Below are 12,882 nucleotides of genomic sequence, written 5' to 3' on the forward strand. Positions count from 1 at the left end.
CTTGTACGGCTCTATTCAATAAGGGCCTTATTGAAGGATGCCTATGCGTGCCCTTATTGAAGGATACCGTCTTGTACGTCCGCTGGCTTGTATGTCCATAATATACCTTTAATTTTCTCTGGCGGTAATACAGGCGTGCGCGTCGGTAATATGCCTTTAATCTCCTCTGACAGTAATACTGGCTTGTATGTGGCTGTAATATGCGTCACTGTATTGTACCTTTAATTTCCTCTCGCAGTAATACTGGTTTGTATTTCCGTAAAACGCCTCTAACTTTCTCTGACAGTAATATCGCGCATCGCGCCGTGCCCCGCGCATGCGCACTTCACCAGAAGACACCCACACACGGACACCTGGAAGCACATAGGGATTTTATATATATATAGATTCATGTTAAAACTGGTTGCAATGTCTTTATAAAGCCCAGTAAAACAATTAGAATGATCTTGCTTAAAATTAGAGATCTAACTAGTAAAACATTTTACAATAATGTTATTACTGATAAGAAAATAGATAGTTTAGCTTTGTGTAATACAATACTCAGTAGTGACGGTGTTGCAGTACTAAATGAAGTAACCCTTTTTAACAACTTTTTTCATTTGGTCTGACAAGGCAAAAAAGGTGAGGGCATGGTGAATGTTCTTTTTTTCAAATTACTGTACATATGCTGTAAAAACACTATTTTAGGAAATTTTGCATCCATTGAATATCTTGCAGTTGTTCTTCAAAAAGTAACTTCCAGATACCACATCTACTTAAATCATCTGTCAAAAAATCAGTATTAAATTATCATTAATCACCAAATTCATACAATTCCAACATGAAGAAGTGCCTATTACAAACTTGATTATATGACTCATATATTACTGTTCACTAGATACAAGTGCAGGAAAACAGTTATACCACAGTGTGATTCAGATACATGAGGTCACACAATTTCAAATGCAAACACATTAATGTAACAGAGCAACAGTTTTCTATGTGTGCATTTACTTTTTTTGAAGTTTGTAAAAAATTCAGCTGCTGGTTTTCTTATATTTACCACTTTCTGCACTATGGGCATAAGGTGATACAATTATTATTTTGCTAGCTCCATCTGAACTACTTCTGTTTAAAACATAGTGTTGTAGTCAGTATTTTGTTTCCACACAGGAAACTGAAAACAAAGAAATCATAACTGTGATGTTAAAATTGAAACATACATACTTTTTGTCCTCATAAAACCTTTGCTTATCCAACTATGTCACAACATGAGTACTGTATCTTTGAAACAACTTATTCATCAATGCACTTTTCTTGGTGATCATGTTGCATTATTTTTATGCCACAATTTATAATAACGAGCACTAAGATGGTAACAAAACAGTACAAAGAAATGACATGTCAGCAATTTCTTTACCTAATTGCACTTACTGTTTCAAATCAGACCATTCCTCATTCCCTGACATTCTACTTGAACTTCCCTGTAGTTGGGGCCATAGAAAACCACTAAAGCCACAAATACAACTGCCCCTTCCCACTTTGTAACTGATGTTAATTGGTTTCTTCTGCTACTAAGTTCTTCTCCCATACACTAAAGGACTATTAGTCCACACATCTGCTGTAATTCATGTTTTTTAATTATTGCCATAATTGGAAATGACTTAAAATATGAGCAGATTCAATTAATGTTATTATAATATCCAACTTTAAACATACAGTAACTGAAAAATACTGTAACCAGGCACCAAGATGTGAAACTGTGACACCACACAAAATTTCCATTTTAGCTTTGCCCCGGTACTAAATGAAATACACAGCGGTCAGATCCACAGGAAACATCTCTCAAACACTGCCATGAAATGCTACATTTGACTTTCTTGCAGGCAAAAACAAAGTTTACTTCTGTTGTAGTATATTCACCTTTGCTCCTATTCACTTTTAGCGATCTTTTCTTCCTCTCTCTCTTTGTATCTTTCTCACCACCTATTTGGACTCCAAGTGTTTTGCACTCTTTTTTGTCAAACAATCTCCACCACTGCATAGGAACCTCTTTTAAATCCACTTTGATGGCAGCTTGGAGTATTTACTCTTCACAAAGTCAACTCCTTTAATTTTACAGAAATGGTTATTACTCCACCAGGGTGCAAGAAAGCCAGCAACCCAACAGGTGGCAGTGATGTCTGACAATTTTGACAATAATACTATGCTACCTTGAGGGGTGAAAGAGAAAGGCTTAAAGACTTTAAAGCCTATAGAGGGCAGCACTTAGTCTCAAGGATGACATACTGGGAAAAGCCCATTTTAGTAAAATGGGTAGCAGAAGATATGGCCATTTTGAGGAAACTAAAGGCTCAAAAGTGCAAGTCACACCAGGGACAGCAACATTAGAAGTAGCCTTGTAAACCTTTTGCAAAAGTAACATCATCCATTATTAGCTTGGCCTTTCGATACCCTAGAATGAGTTTTAAAGCAGTGTCAAATACTGGGAGCTTGTAGAGCTAAAAGAAGGAAACTAAAATGGACGAAGTTTTAATACTCTGAGGTAGGTAAATGGGTGAGGCACCTTAGCTGTCTGGCAGGTTGACTTGGTAAGCTCAGAGAGGCTGCACATTTATTAATTTGCTGTTTATTTGATCCTTTTTATTTTCCTTGTACTAAGTTATAAAAAGTTATATTTTATGTTCTGGCTTCCTTTGGCCCAGGACTGCCCCCCTTTTTGAGATAGTATCTCTAAAGTTATAAGTGCACATTGCCATTAATTGCTACAGTTTTGTTTTAAACTAGCTGTTCAACCTGTGTAAGAAGGGTTAAAATCTGAGTAATCAACGTAGACCTCAGCATAACGTTTTCAGTGTATGCATGCATACATGTCTCTGTTGCATGTCATTTGGTATGGGATTCGTATAAGCAGCATTAATGTGTATGATGTGTCATCTGTTGGAATGACATGTGCAATGCATTTTATTAGCAAAAATGTTTGTAATGTGCCATCATTTGGAATGACAGAGATATAGTAACCAGAAAGACACAGAGACAGACACACAAACACTCATCCTTTTATTAAGGTGGATTTTTCATAAAAGTAAGGCTTATGTATGAATATTGTATGTAATATATTGTATTTAACTTTATTTCTATCTTCATAATGCAAACATGCTTCTAATGTCTCTAAAAAGGAAGACGTTCCTTTATGTTTTGAAGTGGCTATTAAATGATTATCATAAAGTATGAAACACATGCCAGCTTAATGGGTATTGGTAATGATAATAAACAATACCAGCACATGATTCCTTCTAACACAGCAATGACTATGAGTCAGACATGGAGGAAATACAGACTTGCATGCTGCAAATTAAAAACCTGTTCTAATGCGCATGGAAATGAATCACTTCCAAATTTACCAGGATAGATAAACCAGAGTGAGGTAGCTATGCTTTGCTAATTACAACCAATCAAAGGAACTATGGCTCCTTTAATTGCACTGTTGTGTCTTTGCCTCTCAAAGTGCACAGCAGTAGCCAAAACATTTGATTTAAAAAGCTACCGTCTCTTCTGACTACACAGGTGGAAAAAAGCCCTGTCAAGATTAGCAGCCGTCACCATGAAAAGAAGAAGAAAAAATCCTTGACTAGAGCATCTGCATTTTCATGCTGATTACACAGTGAAAGATGAAAGACTCCACCTTTGTATGCTTTCTAACATGGCTATTGCAAAGCTGCCATTCTTAAGAAAATTTAGTTGTGGAGGGGGGGTGTGTGCAGAGCTAAGAAAGAAATATATTCTGTGCCAAAGGAAAAGTGAGCCTTTGTGAGAGATTGGCCTACTTCCAGTGGCTGGTATGGTATGGGAATATATCCTTAAAAGAAAAAAAGACTCCCTGTATGGAGCTGAGCAGAAGCAGCAAAAATTCCACTGGGATGCAAATTTCAGGCTCACAATTGGTCATAGAAGGAATGTAGACACTGTACGTGAATAAAGAAATTTCAAAGCAGAAAAATGAAGCAAAAAAAAAAAAAACTATACGTGCAGTATTAGCATGCTAAACAGATAGATAAGTATAAACCCATGCTCTTGTCAAGGCTGAAGTGTTACATCTGCAAGCTAAATTATGTTCTATTAATCCCTCCTCTCAAATGCTGATGAAAGATGAGGAATATAAATTACTGGAATTAGTTACTGATGTTGGGCCTTTGGTCTGGTCCCTATTTATGTGCATCAATTTAGAAGCCAAGGATACAAACAAATGAGCAACTGTACATAATCTGAAATTAAATAGGGCACTTCATCTTCACACCTGCATACATCATTCGTGCCACTTCTCAATAGTGAATTCAGCAACAGCAGCAAATCCTGCACACAGACTGCATCTTCCTTCACAGACTCATTAATAAAACACATGTTGAGAGACAGAAAGAGAAAAGCACATTTTCTTCTGCATTTTGCCCAAAATACTCTTTAAAAGCTCCAGCTGTCTTGTAGATTAACACATCCTTGTTTGAGATGCACTATCCAGAGTCTGAATTTGTTGAGAATATAAGAAGTGGTCTCTTACTGACAGCAAAATAAGATCCTTCTATTTTGATGGAAAATAATAAAGTGTATTCCACTTCTGCTCCCTTCACAAAAACAACTTTACATGTCTTTATTCATTATTAACCTCTAATGTATGAAAGGGTCTCTCTGTTGTCCGTGTACTTTAAAAGGCTCCAACATTCAATATTTTAACATTGAATTCAACCAGTTTTGGGATTTTATTTTATAATAGTTTAAAATGTGAGTATTACTCATTTTATACATCTTTTTTTACTGTTCTTATTCAAGCCAGAGCCTGTGTCAGCAGAAACAAGCAGGGGCACAAACCAGATTACAAGGCACCAACATTCAGGCAACCTCTATGACACATTCTGATAAACTACTTCTCATAAAATGAGAATAAACAGAGTAAATGCAAAAATGCAATAATGTTCTTCTATGTGGCTAATAGAAACTGTAATTTGTAAATAGCATGGCTTCAGAATGCAGAATAATTAACATCAGTCCATCTGTTTTGAAACCCACTTAATAACACAAACATCAATAGCAATTATATGAACTATGCATTATTAGAAGAAAACTATCTGGTAATGTGCAGTGCTTTATCAGAGTGTGATGATTCTTAAAGTCTTATGGCTGTTTTGTTAGTTTAATGATAATGTGGTTTAGTAGATTCCACCACTTTTTTAAGTACTGTACATGGTTTACTGTTGTCAGGCGGTTCTCTGCACGTTCCAGTGAGTGATACTCAACAGTGCAGTTTTATAAAAGGATGGGTACTGCTTGCACTTCTTCTTTGAACTAAAAGTAATTCTATACAATAAAAATAAAATAGTTTTGTTCAGAGAATGTTGATTTTTTCTTCTTTTACACTGCAGATTTCATTTTATTCCTCATTCATTTTGAAATGAAATTCTTCGTTACAGACTATTTAGTACATCACACTTCGGTTAATGTGTGTATATCTCCACCAATCATATTTATCTGGATTGCCCATAGCTGAGACATTGAAAGTTATGAAACTAAGATGGACATGGAAATGACACACACAGCAAGAGAAAGTGCAAAGTGCTTAGTGCATTTATTTTCAAACCATACAGTGTCCCAAAACAAAATGCTGCACAGTTTCTTCAATATATAAGTCAATAAATAATTAATAAAAACAGTGTTTAAATGAAAGTTAAAATCAATTAATAAATAATCAATAAACAGTTAAAAAAATCCATGGTTAAAATGAGTCTGGCAATAAAACCATAAGCCTAGGTGAATCCATTTAAAATCATGCTCCTGATAATAATAATAATTCTTTACATTTATACAGCGCTTTTCTTACTACTCAAAGCGCTCTCCATGCAGGGAGGACCCGGGAAGCGAACCCAGGTCTCCTAACTGCGAGGCATCATCACTACCACATCACCAAGATGATCTGCCTGCCGACAAGTGCAGCCCACCATCTAACGGGCTCATGCCCCAGAATGCCATGCCTTGGCATTCAGCAAGGAACCTTGCAAGCCCTGTTCCTCTCACCCGTTACCATCCCATGGTGTCCTGATGGAATCCTTAAGACAGTCTGGTCGCTTCATCTACTCTAAATGTCCTGCAGGAACAACCCTACCTCATGAGCTTTGTCCACTCACTCAACCTGGGGCTTAATTTTGGACCGCTTGCTCCCTCTCTATCGTAGCACCGACCTTGTCATGATCCTGTCTCTAATCCTTTCCTTTCCTTTCCAGTTTAAGCTCCGCTTTCTTACCTCAGGCTCTCTTATACTAATGTGTAGGTGCCTTGATGCCCAGAGTACTAATGAGGAAACCAGGCAGTCTGATCACATCTCATTAAGATCCTAGGGCTGCTCGGCTACGGTACTGTGCACACCGACACTACCCCCTGAGTTTGAATGCACTGTTTTTGTTTAAGGACACTGACACTATACTGCCATAGACCTCCTCGTACACATCACCACACTGATAAATAAAAAAGAACTAATTTCTATATGGATGAACATATTCATCTCCCACTGGTTTTAACTATTCATTCTAAAAAGCATTTTTTCAAGCAACATTCATCTGTTTGTTACTTTTGATGCATCCAGTTAAAACAATAATATATAGCTGATCATTATGTACAATATTACCATTCGTGGCTAAGTCTTCATCATTCATCTATGGGTCTTAATGCCTCTTGGCCACAGCACCTTCCAGCAACAAAAAGCTTCAGGGATATGCAAACTCCACAAAAAGAGTAACTGGGATTTGAATCCAGTATCTAGGACCCATGAGGCATCAGTTTTAACCTCTGTGTTATGCTTACTTTGCCTATTTTTTTTCAAAGTTGGTTTTATATATTGCAAGCTTAGTGTTGATGGTCTAGCACACAGAACTTGGAAATACTGAATGAATTTTGGTCTCTTCTGATCCTTCTGTCTTTGCCATTCATCAGTTAAGAGCAGTCACCTAGGGTTGCATGGTAAAATGTTGGGAAAAGCTCTTGACAATTTTCTGCTGTAGCCATTGCAAACCATGCTGGAAAGATTTTAGTAGGTTTCTTTGTTTAAAAAATCCTTTAGTTCCTGTTTTGTATTTATTTTTCCCCAGAGGAAATAAGTGAAATATATTCTGAAAAAAAGATTAATTATACTGGTGTAACTATGCTAATTTGTCTTACGTCAGAAAATAGAATGTATTGTAAACACAGTGGCATTTTGTGAACAACAATCTCTGAGCCAGAAGATGAGCCTGTGTGCTGTAAATGTCAGCGTTAAGTGTTAGCCTCAGCCTGCCACTGGTGCAAAGTATCAATCAATGCTTTGAAAACACATAAAATGACTAAATGCAGGCAGTAAAGCAATGCCACTATAGCAGCAGGAAAAAGGCAAGACAGATATTGACATGGATATCCGAGAACAAGAAATTGTGAGTGCTGCAGATTGACAGACAGGTTGAGAATGTCAGCCTTGGAATGCATTACAAAGAGCCAAGCCTGGAGTGAAAGAACCTCAAGTACAGTACAGACACAGAGAGTATAGTGATTCCATTTTATTAGAGGGTGGCATTGGTTTCTGCCTGAGGGGAGTTAGGGGTCCCCTCTTAGAGACCTGATACCAACAAATAATTCAACAACAGTGACAAAAAAATGTCAACAATGTTAAGAACATCTTTTTAAAACCAAAAGGAATACATATAAATTTTTACTTAAATTACATTATAACATTTAAGCATAACCTCCTTCAACTTGTATTCTACCCATTGTGCTATACAGTATAAACAACACTCTCTTAGCCTTCTTAATGGCTACTGCATGCTGTCTAGCTCTTCGGTAAATATTGATGAGTCCACTATAACTCATAGATCCCTCTCATATGGGATATGTTCATATTTTTGACCTCCCACGTATTATACAGTACAACAAAAGACACCCTTTTTTCAACTGTATTGCTATCCAAACTCAGTGCCTTATAACCTATAATACAACACTTACAGCAATTTTGATCTCTGTAGTAGTGTGGCAAGGTGATGCAGTTGTTAGTGCTGCTTTTTCATACCTAAAGGGACCAATCTCAGCTTGATCACCTTCATGTGAGGTAAGGAAGTTCTCCTACTGCACTCTTAATATATATGTTGAGACATTAGATTCACCCAGTGTGAGTGAGTATGTATGCTCATGATAAACTGGCATGCCATTCTACTTTAAATGGCGTGGTCTTGTAATAAAATGGACAGACCTATAGAATAGATGACACATTTTTCTCATGCTGCTTACCAATACAAACACAACATATTGTACTCTCCACACCTCCTTTTGCAACATTAAACAGCTGCTGGCTTTTTTGGCACATATCTCCAAATGTTTTCAAGAAACATTTGTAAAGTGCACATTTAACATTGAGAGAAGACATAGTGGTAGCATTGTTGACTCAAAGCTCTCAAAGGCTCAACTTGAACCCTGGACTGGTCGCTCTCTGTGGTGCTTGCACATTCTTTACAGTTTTCATGCATCCTCCTCTCACATCTCAAAGGCATGAGTGGAAACTCTAGACTGGATAGGAGTGATTCAACATGACTAAGCACACACGTGCACTTAAGATTTGTGGGGGCCTATGCAGGTTTACCCCCTTCTGTGAACCTGAAATTGATAAAAAGTGTTTGAACTTAATCTAAATCTGGCTCTTCTGAGTGCACTATAAAACATTCAACAGGAAGTTAACCTATTCTTTTTAAAGTACTATAATAAGGCCAATGGTAATAAGATATTTTACTACAAAATGCAACAAAGCAGAATTTATAGTTTCCTGGTAAGAGACATTTAAATAGCTCCATAGAAAATTAGCTAAAAGAAAATATAAAGGACCTTTTGCTCAAAAGAAATGATAACTATATATGAATCAAGAAAGACATCACTTTTTGACATTTTTTCTGCTTTTTTGTAAGCCTTTGTCCAACATCCACCATTGACTCTGCAGCACCACCAGCCTCTTAAATATAGGATGAGAATTCTAACTGCCCCTATTTTTACACTTTGATCATATCCAAAATGGTCATCTGTCAAGGCTTTGAGCACTACATTTATATGTAGTTTACTTTATCAGCTGTATAGATGTCCAAACTACTGAACAAAATAGTCACATCTCCTGTAGCAGTGTGGCTGCAACATGGTTTCAACAAACGTCATTAATTTGTAAAAAGAAATGACTTTATTCAAGTTGCTATTCCCTATTCAATGTTCTTCCATATATCCTGTTCTTCTTGAACTTTAAACCATAACCACTCCTCTTTTGTCACTTCCCTCCATAAACATGGAATTATGGTTTCCACTTTAGACTTGAAGTCACTTCACCTGCCAATCCTACAACTGGAAAAAACAAAAGAAATGTAACCAGGTGTACCTCTATAATGTGTAAGTCACTTTGGATAAGGGTGCCAGTCAAATAAGTAAATGTAAATGGACAGCTTTGCTTCTCACTATTTCAAAGTCTCTCATCTTGCCATATGTCCTTCAATGAAGTCTCTCTTATGCTTTGTCCTGCTTACTAATTCTGTTTGGTCCCTTTGAAGCTGTCCCTTCATTCTTCCCCCCAAACTCTGGAATGACCTTCCCACAATTATCCCATCTACTTTGAGTGTATCCGGACTCTTGTGCCCCTTGAAGAGCCAACTCTTCATAAATACTTTGGGACTGCTGTGTGCTATACTGCAGATAGCTAAAGCTTTCAACACCAAATAACTGAGCTTTTTTAATTACACAGCTAGCCTACCATCTACTCAGAGAACTAACTGCAACGCTAATTGTCTTGTTTCTCTGTATAAAACTGAGTTTTCGCTTGTCTGTTAATTTTGTATGTTTATGCTAATCACACAAATTTATTATCAATACCTTAATTTGGGTAAGTAACCTTGGGGAAAAATATCTAGTAAAGAAACAATAATAATAATACTGGCGTTAAATAAATATAAAAAGTGACTTTTAATATAAAAGCATAACCTCTAAACTTAATCTAACTCGTAAAACAGAACAAAAAAACTGCATAAATACATCTTAATTTGTATTATTAATGTACTGAAACTTTATGCTTAAACATACCTGTATAACTCATGAGCACTCAACAACTGAAACACCGTGGCTTTAAACTTCTTTTAACAATGTGGGAATTTTTTTTTACCTATTTCTTCTTTTATAGATGCATGCTGATACAGTCCTACTCTAGCTCCTTCTGCATACATAACAGAAATATACATAATGTATATTGTGATTTAACTTTTAAATGGCATAAAAATAGACTGCTGCTCCCCTCATATAATAATTTGTTTACTGGAAAAGCTGTTCATGTGTCACTAGTAAATCGTTCTAGCTGGTCTAAAGTCACGGAAATTCATTTCATGGCTAGAAGCTGAGGATTTTTGTACCATTCCTCAGTATTACCAGGTGATACACAGGGGCAGTCGACTACAGTATGAGCTTCTAATAATGGCAAGAATCCCAGTAGGAGTCAAGAAAACCAAAATCATTTTTACTCTTGCATTTCACAAATAAATGAAGGTGACAAGTCAGGCACCACTTTAGTGCAGCTCCCACTGTGCAATAAAACATTCTTCGAGTTCTACTCTAGCAATATATAGGGAAATGCAAAAAAAAAAAAGTTTACTAAATAAAACTCAAAGGATATGAGACTAGATACATTGAACAGGTTTAAAGAATTTTAACCAGGTTACTATAATGCACATTATTGTACTACCTGGGTATGAGAAATAAAATGTAAGTTAATATATTCGTTTGTCACTTCAGATAAAGAATACAATGCAATGTTACTTTGCTGTGAATGTGACACAGAGTTTTGGTTTGAAGGAAACAAGACTTCTTCTTTTACCCTCATTGCCTCTGCCCAAAAGCTGACTAAGCATAGTCTCACTGGGATCAGTGTACTGAAGTTAAACAATTAGCAGACATTGTAAAAAACACTTTGAAAACTGGTAATTATTAAAGCTTTCACTCTGCAACAAACTTCTACTGCTCCAGATAAATCTTTGATATTTAATGCTGAGTAACAATTTAAAATTAATTTCTGTACATTCTTTGCTTTATATGTAAGATATGAGCTCTTTTTGCTTTATCCAGCTTATGTGAGTCGCATACAGTATTAATCCATCCATCTATCCATCAATCTATCCATCCATCCACCCATCTATCCATCGCATCATTCAGGTTAGGATCATGGACACACAAGGCACTAAACAGACCTGCAAGGTGAATCAGTCCATAAAAGGGAACATTTCCATCCACCCACACTCACTCATTCAGGGCCAATTTAGAGTCACCAATTAACTTAACATGCACATCTCTATTATGTGTGGGGATAATCCACACAAACAGGCAAACATCATGCAGACATTTGTAAGCCTATAATATGAAACTGGTATTCTAGAACTGGGTAAGCACTAGTTAAGCAGACGTGTTAAAATTATAATACCAATAAATATTACACTAACAGTACTGCAATAAAAAATGCATTTTTAAAAATGCAGTTTCATCTTACCAGCAGATAAAGAGTATGGCTACCCCTTATAAAACAAATCAGATTTAAGAGTGTAAATTAAATGCTGCACTGGTGACGACACAATGCAGCTAGGTTAAATTTTTATCTAATGGGACTTGGATCTCTGTAGGCTAGGATGCATTTACTCTTTAGCTTTTTTCCTGTTCTTATGCTTGCACTAATTTTATTAGGTTTTACTGTACAGTCTGATTTTAATCTAATGACAGATTAAAATCCATCCAGGAAAGATTATTCATAATGTCCATTCTTTTCATGACTAACTCTTGATCACCCTTGAATTTTGATTCAAATGATGAAAAGGAATGAAACATTCCAAAATCTTTTTGACCATAACACTAATGGCAGGTGACAGAGGATTGTTAATTTAGCAGACACCTTCATCCCAGGCAATTTGCAAACGAAACCTTTAATCCTAATTCAGAAATGCAAAGCAGTTTCAATACAGTCTTTTACTGTGGCTATAATTTTGCATTTTAAATGAACTGAGCAAAAATCACTTTCAGTGCAGTATAGGCCTGCACATTTTTATATTTAGTCCATTATTTGATCATTTTCAAGTGATCTGTTATGGGTTTGAATCTTGTATTGTACTTTACTTTGCTAAGATAGTGTGTATTGAAACTTTTTTAAAGACTTCTAAGATGCTGTGCCCTGTCAAAATCTGTTATACTGCACTGTATGTCATATAATAAGTATGTTCTGAGATTTTTCAGATAAGGAGGACAGAAGATTCAAAGTAAGATATGTATACTCACTAACCATGGTGCTGCAGAGTGATGACGTGTTACATGCCAATTAACAAATGCTAGTAAGAATGTCACTGTACACTGTATATGTGACAATAATGTCCATATAATCCTATACACAACATACACACACATATACAGTATATATATATATATATATATATATATAATATATATATATATATATATATATATATATATATATATATATATAAAGGAAAGGCTCTGAAGAGTTCGCTGTACTGTATGGATGCAGTTCAAGTAGACTGTGAGCATGGCTGAGGCAGCATGTGCTGGATGCTGAATCCCGATAATCCTCTTTCTGATCAGCTGCTGTACAGTTTGTGATTCCACACTCAGATACAGTGGGTTAAATACTCAGTGGTGCACTGAGAGTAACAACAATAAAGCAGCTATAGTATTTGGAATAGTTTGGCCATTCTGTGCACCATTATATGGTTATGGGTTGATTACAATCATATGCCTTAAACTAATCAACAATATGAGGCTAATTTTAGTGTAATAGATAAAGCCACGTCAAGGAATGTGAATCTAAATTTCCCATTGGGATTA

General features: G+C 36.1%; 1 protein-coding gene across 1 annotated transcript in view; it reads right to left on the reverse strand.

The window, feature by feature from the left end:
* The window catches only part of tmem47 (transmembrane protein 47), a 242,181-nt gene that overhangs the window by 122,332 nt on the left and 106,967 nt on the right, over positions 1 to 12,882 (reverse strand). The gene's annotated exons all lie outside the window — the stretch shown is intronic.

This window comes from Erpetoichthys calabaricus, chromosome 4 (assembly GCF_900747795.2).
Source record: "Erpetoichthys calabaricus chromosome 4, fErpCal1.3, whole genome shotgun sequence".
Lineage (NCBI taxonomy): Eukaryota > Metazoa > Chordata > Cladistia > Polypteriformes > Polypteridae > Erpetoichthys > Erpetoichthys calabaricus.